At 37.6% G+C, this 6,513-nt stretch overlaps 1 pseudogene across 1 annotated transcript; it reads right to left on the bottom strand.

The window, feature by feature from the left end:
• Window positions 1-4,512: 4,512 nt before the first annotated feature.
• On the bottom strand, window positions 4,513-6,221 carry LOC108285637 (annotated as a pseudogene). Its single transcript, XR_001817663.2, has 2 exons — window positions 5,255-6,221; window positions 4,513-5,154 (listed from the first exon to the last, which is right to left on the bottom strand). The product of XR_001817663.2 is annotated as a eukaryotic initiation factor 4A-II-like (transcript).
• Between the last annotated feature and the right edge of the window lie 292 nt (window positions 6,222-6,513).

Genomic DNA, 6,513 nt, shown 5'->3' with positions numbered 1-6,513 from the left:
AAAAAAAAAAAAAAAAAAAAAAACTCGATAAAATATAAATAATTTATATACAGAAAATAAGAGGCAAAATCTTTTCATATTAAGATATAGTAAACCTTTGCAATTATAGCCTGCACCATGGAAAGCCTCACAAATTTTAAATTGAACAGTGGGGTTTGGAAGATACCCTATTAGACTTTTACTTTACAAATAGTTGACAAAGACAGATCATTTTTTTCCTAACAATAATAAAGATGCTGAAATGCTATATTTACTTTAATAATGAGCTATTTAATACAATGTACTCACTTCTCCCTCTGATATAAGTACTTACTAATACCTAAAAGTTTGCTAGCTAGCAATTTTTATAGACTTGCACACTGCAAGGTTAATAGGCTGCTAAGCTGATTCATCTTTTCTTAAAATAATTGAATAGTATCATTATGGACAATTTAATTTAAGCAATAAACACATAGAAGAGGCAGAGAAAGGATTGAATTCCTCGATATTGTAACCAGAATATTATTTTATTTTTCCTAGTATGGTTTATGCATAGGAAAAAGAAAAAGATGTACTATTTAAAAGTTCATCTGGCACAAATATGAGTTGATTATTTAATACACAATATAAAGTCAAAATAATGTAATTAAGACATGTTTAACCTCTGGATTTTCTACACCCTGACTGCTTATATGTCATGAATGAACTCTTAGTTTACGAATATATTTTAGAAATTATTAACTGAAAAAACATAAACTTTTTCGAGTGCAGGGGCGAAGCACACATTAACATCATTAATCTGGGAAAACATTTTTAGGGTTTTGCTTAAAATACTATGTTGTTAGTAAATTCAAGGAATCAAATCAAACAATGCTTATTTTTAATAAAATTATTACCTTTCCATGGGTTAAATTGAATTAAATAAAAATGCACATCTTCCATAATAAAATTCTTTAAAAAATAAAAATTTAAGGGCTGGGCGCGGTGGCTCAAGCCTGTAATCCCAGCACTTTGGGAGGCCGAGGCGGGTGGATCACGAGGTCAAGAGATCGAGACCATCCTGGTCAACACGGTGAAACCCCGTCTCTACTAAAAATACAAAAAATTAGCTGGGCACAGTGACACGTGCCTGTAATCCCAGCTACTCAGGAGGCTGAGGCAGGAGAATTGCCTGAACCCAGGAGGCGGAGGTTGCGGTGAGCTGAGATCGCGCCATTGCACTCCAGCCTGGGTAACAATAGCGAAACTCCGTCTAAAAAAAAAAAAAAACTTAAAAAAAATTTTTTTTAAGTTTTTTTTTTTTTTTCACAAATCTATTCTTAGCATCTGTTTCTTTATCATAATTTTTCATATTAGTATGGAGCTGTTGCTACCTTTTAAAGCACTTTTCTAATTATCATTTTATTTCTATCATTCTGAAGCATATAGAAATTTATAGATTTAAATGCAATTTTACATAGTGTTTCTTACTTGCTTCTTTTGAAAAATTTTTTAAGGTTGTTGGGGATGAATCTATTATCCCTAATTTACAGATAAAGGAACAGTCTAAATGAGGTTAAAGGGATTGTATAAGGACATACCCCAAAAATGGCAGAGATGAGACAAGCTCAGATTTTCTGATTCTGTCACTAACTTTTTCTGTGACCCTTGAAGAAGTCTCTTTGTATTTCTTTCTTCAACCGTAAAATAAGGTGTTAGCCAAGATGATCCTTATGGTACTTTACAGTTCAAACCTCATGATCCTGTGATTTTTTTGAGTTTTAATCTAGTCTATTTACTATGATGTGTGTGTGTGTGTATATATATAATCAATTAAAATTTTTGTGAAATAACTGTTGATTTTTACATGAATTTGTAAGAAAGAGTAGAGAAATATTAGTTTTACCCTCTGACACTTTCCCACAAGATAACAGTTTGCAATGTTGTAGCACAATACCATAACCAGGATATTGGTATTAATAAAATTTACCATTCTTATTTAGATTTCTCTAGTTTTATTTGCACTCATTGACGTGTGTGTATGTAATGAATTCCATACTATTTCATGACAGGTGAAGGTTTGTGAAGCCACTGGCAGAGTTAAACACTGGTTTATGGTTGTTATTGTTAATATGTTGTATTAACCTGTTCCCAGGTTGTAATAAAGACATGCCCAAGTCTGGGTAATTTATAAAGGAAAGAGGTTTAATTGACTCACAGTTCCCCAGAGCTGGGCAAGCTTCCACAAACTCACGATAATTGTGAAAGGGGAAGAAAACATGTCCTTTTTTACATGGCGGCAGCAAGGATAAGTGCAGAGTGAAGAGGGTGAAAGCCCCTTATAAAACTATTAGATTTCTTGAGAACTCACTCACTATCGTAAGAACAGCAGCTTGGGAGTAACCACCCCCATATCATTCCACTCCTGGATACCCCCAACTCTCATGTTCTTACATTTTAAAACTAATCAGTCCTTCCCAACAATTCCACAAGCCTTCACTCATTCTAGGATTATCTCAAATGTCCAAGTCCAAAGTCTTATCTGAGACAAGGCAAGTCCCTTCTGCCTACGAGCCTATAAAATCAAAATCAAGTTAGTTACTTCCTAGATAAAATGGGGCACAGCCACTGGAATATACCCATTCCAAATGGGAGAATTTGGCCAAAACAAAGGGGTTACAGGCCCCATGCAGGTCCAAAATCTAATAGGGCAGTCATTAAACCTTAAAGTTCCAAAATGATCTCCTTGGACTGCATGTTTTACCTCTAGGGCATGTTGATGCAAGAGGTAGGTTCCCATGGCCCTTAGGCAGCTCCACTTCTGTGGCTTTGCAGGGTACAATCCCCCTCTCAGCTGCTTCCATGGGCTGGCATTGAGTGTCTGTGACTTTTCCAGGTATGTGATGCAAGCACTCAGTGGATCTACCATTCTGGGTTATGGAGGACAATGGCCCTCTTCTCACAGCTCCACTAGCCAGTGTCCCAGTGGGGACTGTGTAGGGGCTCCAACTCACATTTTCCTTTCACACTGCCCTAGCAGAGCTTCTGCATGAGGGCCCTGACTCTGCAGCAAACTTCTACCTGTACATCCAGGCATTTTAATACATCCTCTGAAATCTAGGTGGAGGATACCCAACCTCAGTTCTTGGCTTCTGTGCACCCACAGGCTCAACACCACGTGGAATGTGCCAAGAGTTGAGGCTTGCACCCTCTGAAGCCCAGCCTTAGCTGTACCTTGGCCCCTTTTAGCCACAGCTGGAACAGCTGGGAAACAGTGCACCATGTCCTGAGGCTGCATGCAGCAGCAGATCTCTGGACCCAGCCCATAAAACCCTTTTTTCCTATTAGTACTCTGGGCCTGTAACAGGAGGGGCTACTGGGAGGCTTTCGACATGCCCTGGAGGCATTTTCCCCATTGTCTTGGCAATTAGCATTTGACTTCGCATTAGTTATACAATTTTCTGCAGCAGGTTGGATTTTCTCCCCAGAAAATGTGTTTTTCTTTCTACTGCATCCTCAGGCTACAAATTTTTAAAACTTTCATCTCTGTCACCTCTTGAATGCTTTTCTGCTTAATTTTTTTTTCTGCCGGATACCCTAAATCATTTATCTTTAGTTCAAAGTTCTACAGATCTCTAAGGCGGGGCCAAAATGCCACCAGTCCTATGCTAAAACAGTAATAGCAACCTTTACACCCGCGTCCAAGTTCTTCATCTCAATCTGAGACCAGCTCAGGCTGGACTTCATTGCCCATATCACTATCAGCATTTTAGTCAAAGCCATTCAACAAGTCTCTAGGATGTTCCAAACTTTCCCACATCTTTCTGTCTTCTGAGCCCTACAAACTGTTCCAATCTCTTCCTGTTACCCAATTTACTGTATTAGTTCTTTGTTTTGCTGCTAGTAAAGGCATACTTATGTCTGGGTAATTTATAAAGAAAAGAGATTTAATTGACTCACAGTTCCACAGGGCTGGGGAGGCTCAAGAAAGTTACAATCATGATGGAAGGGGAAAAAAACATGTCCTTCTTCACATGGTGGCAGTCAAGAGAAGTGCACAGTAAAGAGAGAAAAGCCCCTTATAAAACCATCAGATCTCATGAGGACTTATTATCACAAGAACAGCATGAAGGTATCTGTCCCCAGGATTCAATTACCTTTGACTGGGTGCCTCCTATGACACATGAAGATTATGGGAACTACAGTTCAAGATGATATTTGCCTGGGGACATAGCCAAACCATATTATACGTCTTTGTCAGGCCTTGGTATCAGGTTAACACTGGCCTCATAAAGTGAATTTGAAAGTGTTTCATCTTCTTCTATTTCTGGAATAGATTATAAAAATTTTTTAAAATAATTTTGTGATGCTACGCTTGAATAATATGGACCTATAAGTTAGATTTTCACAAGATTTTTTTTAAGTGAATATACAATTTATTTAACATTCAAACTTCATTAAGACATACACAATATGGCAATTTTACTGGGGATTAAACTCTACCTAGGATGATTGCTTGCTTGGGGCTTAGCAACAGGGTCCAGTTCACACTTGGCACTAATTAAATACTTTATTGAATAAATACAATACCAAACAAAATGCAGTCAAATGTTTTCTAAAAAAATTTTAAAGGTCTTTCTACTCAGGCTAATGACAAACACAACAAAGGCAGTTATGCTAGTTTAACATAATTGGCTGATTTTATACAGCACTTATATCTTTTAGTCTACAAGTATATTATTAAATGATAGAGAACATCTAATACAACCATTTCTACAGAACCAGGAAATAAATTTCTAAGAAAGAAAGATTTTACAGACTCCCATCTTTTATACCCACCCCAACAGTCTAACTCTAAAGAGGATAAAGCCAATGACTTTCCTCACAAGAGCTCACAACTAATGTCACTTTGCTATCAAAATCTGTATTTCGGATCCATTATGAGCATTGAGACAAGATTCAAATATTCCCAAAGAAAGAAGCACAATGCATGTTGCCATCGCCTATTCAGCAACAGCGAGCACTGCATCCAAAACTCTCATCCCAGGAATTAAGTAAGATCAGCCATATTCATGGGCATCTCCTCCACTGTAGTATTGTAGAAAGTCTCAATGTCACGAAGAATCCTCTTGACTTCTTCGGTAACAAAGTTTATAGCCACACCTTTCCTCCCAAATCGACCCCCTCTGCCAATTTCTTTATTCAAACAGTGTGCTGTTTCTCTTATGATTCCATGTCCTAAATTACGTCAACGCCGTTTTTGAGTGCCATCTCGTCATCAACTGCTGCTATCGACTCCTGTGAATGTAGTTTTCACGATGGGTAGGTAGATCATAATTTATAACCAAAGACACTTGTTGCACATTAATCCCATGAGCCAACAAGTCAGTAGTTATCAGAACACAGCTTGATCCTGATCGGAATTCCCTCATGATAACATCTCTCCCCTTCTGGTCCGTGTCACCATGTAGAGCAGAAACTGTGAAGTCTCTAGCATGCATTTTCTCAGCCAGTCCACCTTGTGCCTTGTATTGAGAAAAATAACAGCCTGCCTAATGGGCAGTGTCTCATACAAGTCACAAAGTGTATCCAACTTCCATTCCTCTCTCTCAACATTAATATAAAACTGTTTGATTCCTTCAAGGGTCAATTCTTCCTTTTTCACCAGAATTTGAATTGGATCTCTCATGAATTTTTTGGTCGCTTTCAACTCATCAGTTGGCATTGTGGCAGAAAGCAACACAACCTGAATACTTGTATTTAGTTTTTGGAAAATCTCATAGATTTGATCCTTAAACCCACGACTCAACATTTCATCTGCTTCATCCAAAACAAACATTTTGATCCATTTTGGAGAAAGATATCATCTGTTTAACATATCAAACCCTCTCCCAGGTGTACCAACAACAATATGTGGTACTTCAGCTTGCAGTTTTTGCATTTCATTTTGAACATTTGTTCCACCAATGCAGGCATGGCAAGTTGTTCTCATATAGTCTCCAAGTGCCAGAATTATCTTTTGGATCTTTAATACAGGGAATAATAGCTCTCTGCTGAATAGAGGAAGGCTTCTCAAAACCGTAAGCATAGATGCCCCGAAGAAGAGACTCCTTTAAATTCATATCATCAAAGTTATCAACAATCTCATTCCAGTTGCTCTCGATGACACCATCGGGGTCCATTCCCTCTGGGCCGCCACGTTCTCTGTTATAATCTGCGGAGCCACCAGACATGATCCGATAAACCCTCTCAGCGCCCGACTGAAAAGCGATTTTCACAAGATTTTTAATGATTAATTTATTTTATAGTCATCAGTCTATTTTCATTGTCTATTTTACCTTGTTTTTTTGGTGATAAGTGGTTTAAGGGGAATTGATGCATATTTTCTGACTTACAAAATAAATAAGAATTTTGTTCATAGTATTCCTTTTTCACTGTGGCTGCAGGATCTCTAATGATATCTTCTATTTTATTCCTGATATTAGTGATTTATTTTTCCTTCCTTTTTTGTCAGCCTTGCTAGAAGTTTATGAGTATCATTGATGCTTTCAAACT

Source organism: Cebus imitator, unplaced genomic scaffold, assembly GCF_001604975.1.
Source record: "Cebus imitator isolate Cc_AM_T3 unplaced genomic scaffold, Cebus_imitator-1.0 Scaffold305, whole genome shotgun sequence".
NCBI classification, from domain to species: domain Eukaryota; kingdom Metazoa; phylum Chordata; class Mammalia; order Primates; family Cebidae; genus Cebus; species Cebus imitator.
Note: the sequence above shows the minus strand (reverse complement) of the source record. Positions and strands in the feature narration are given on the sequence as shown.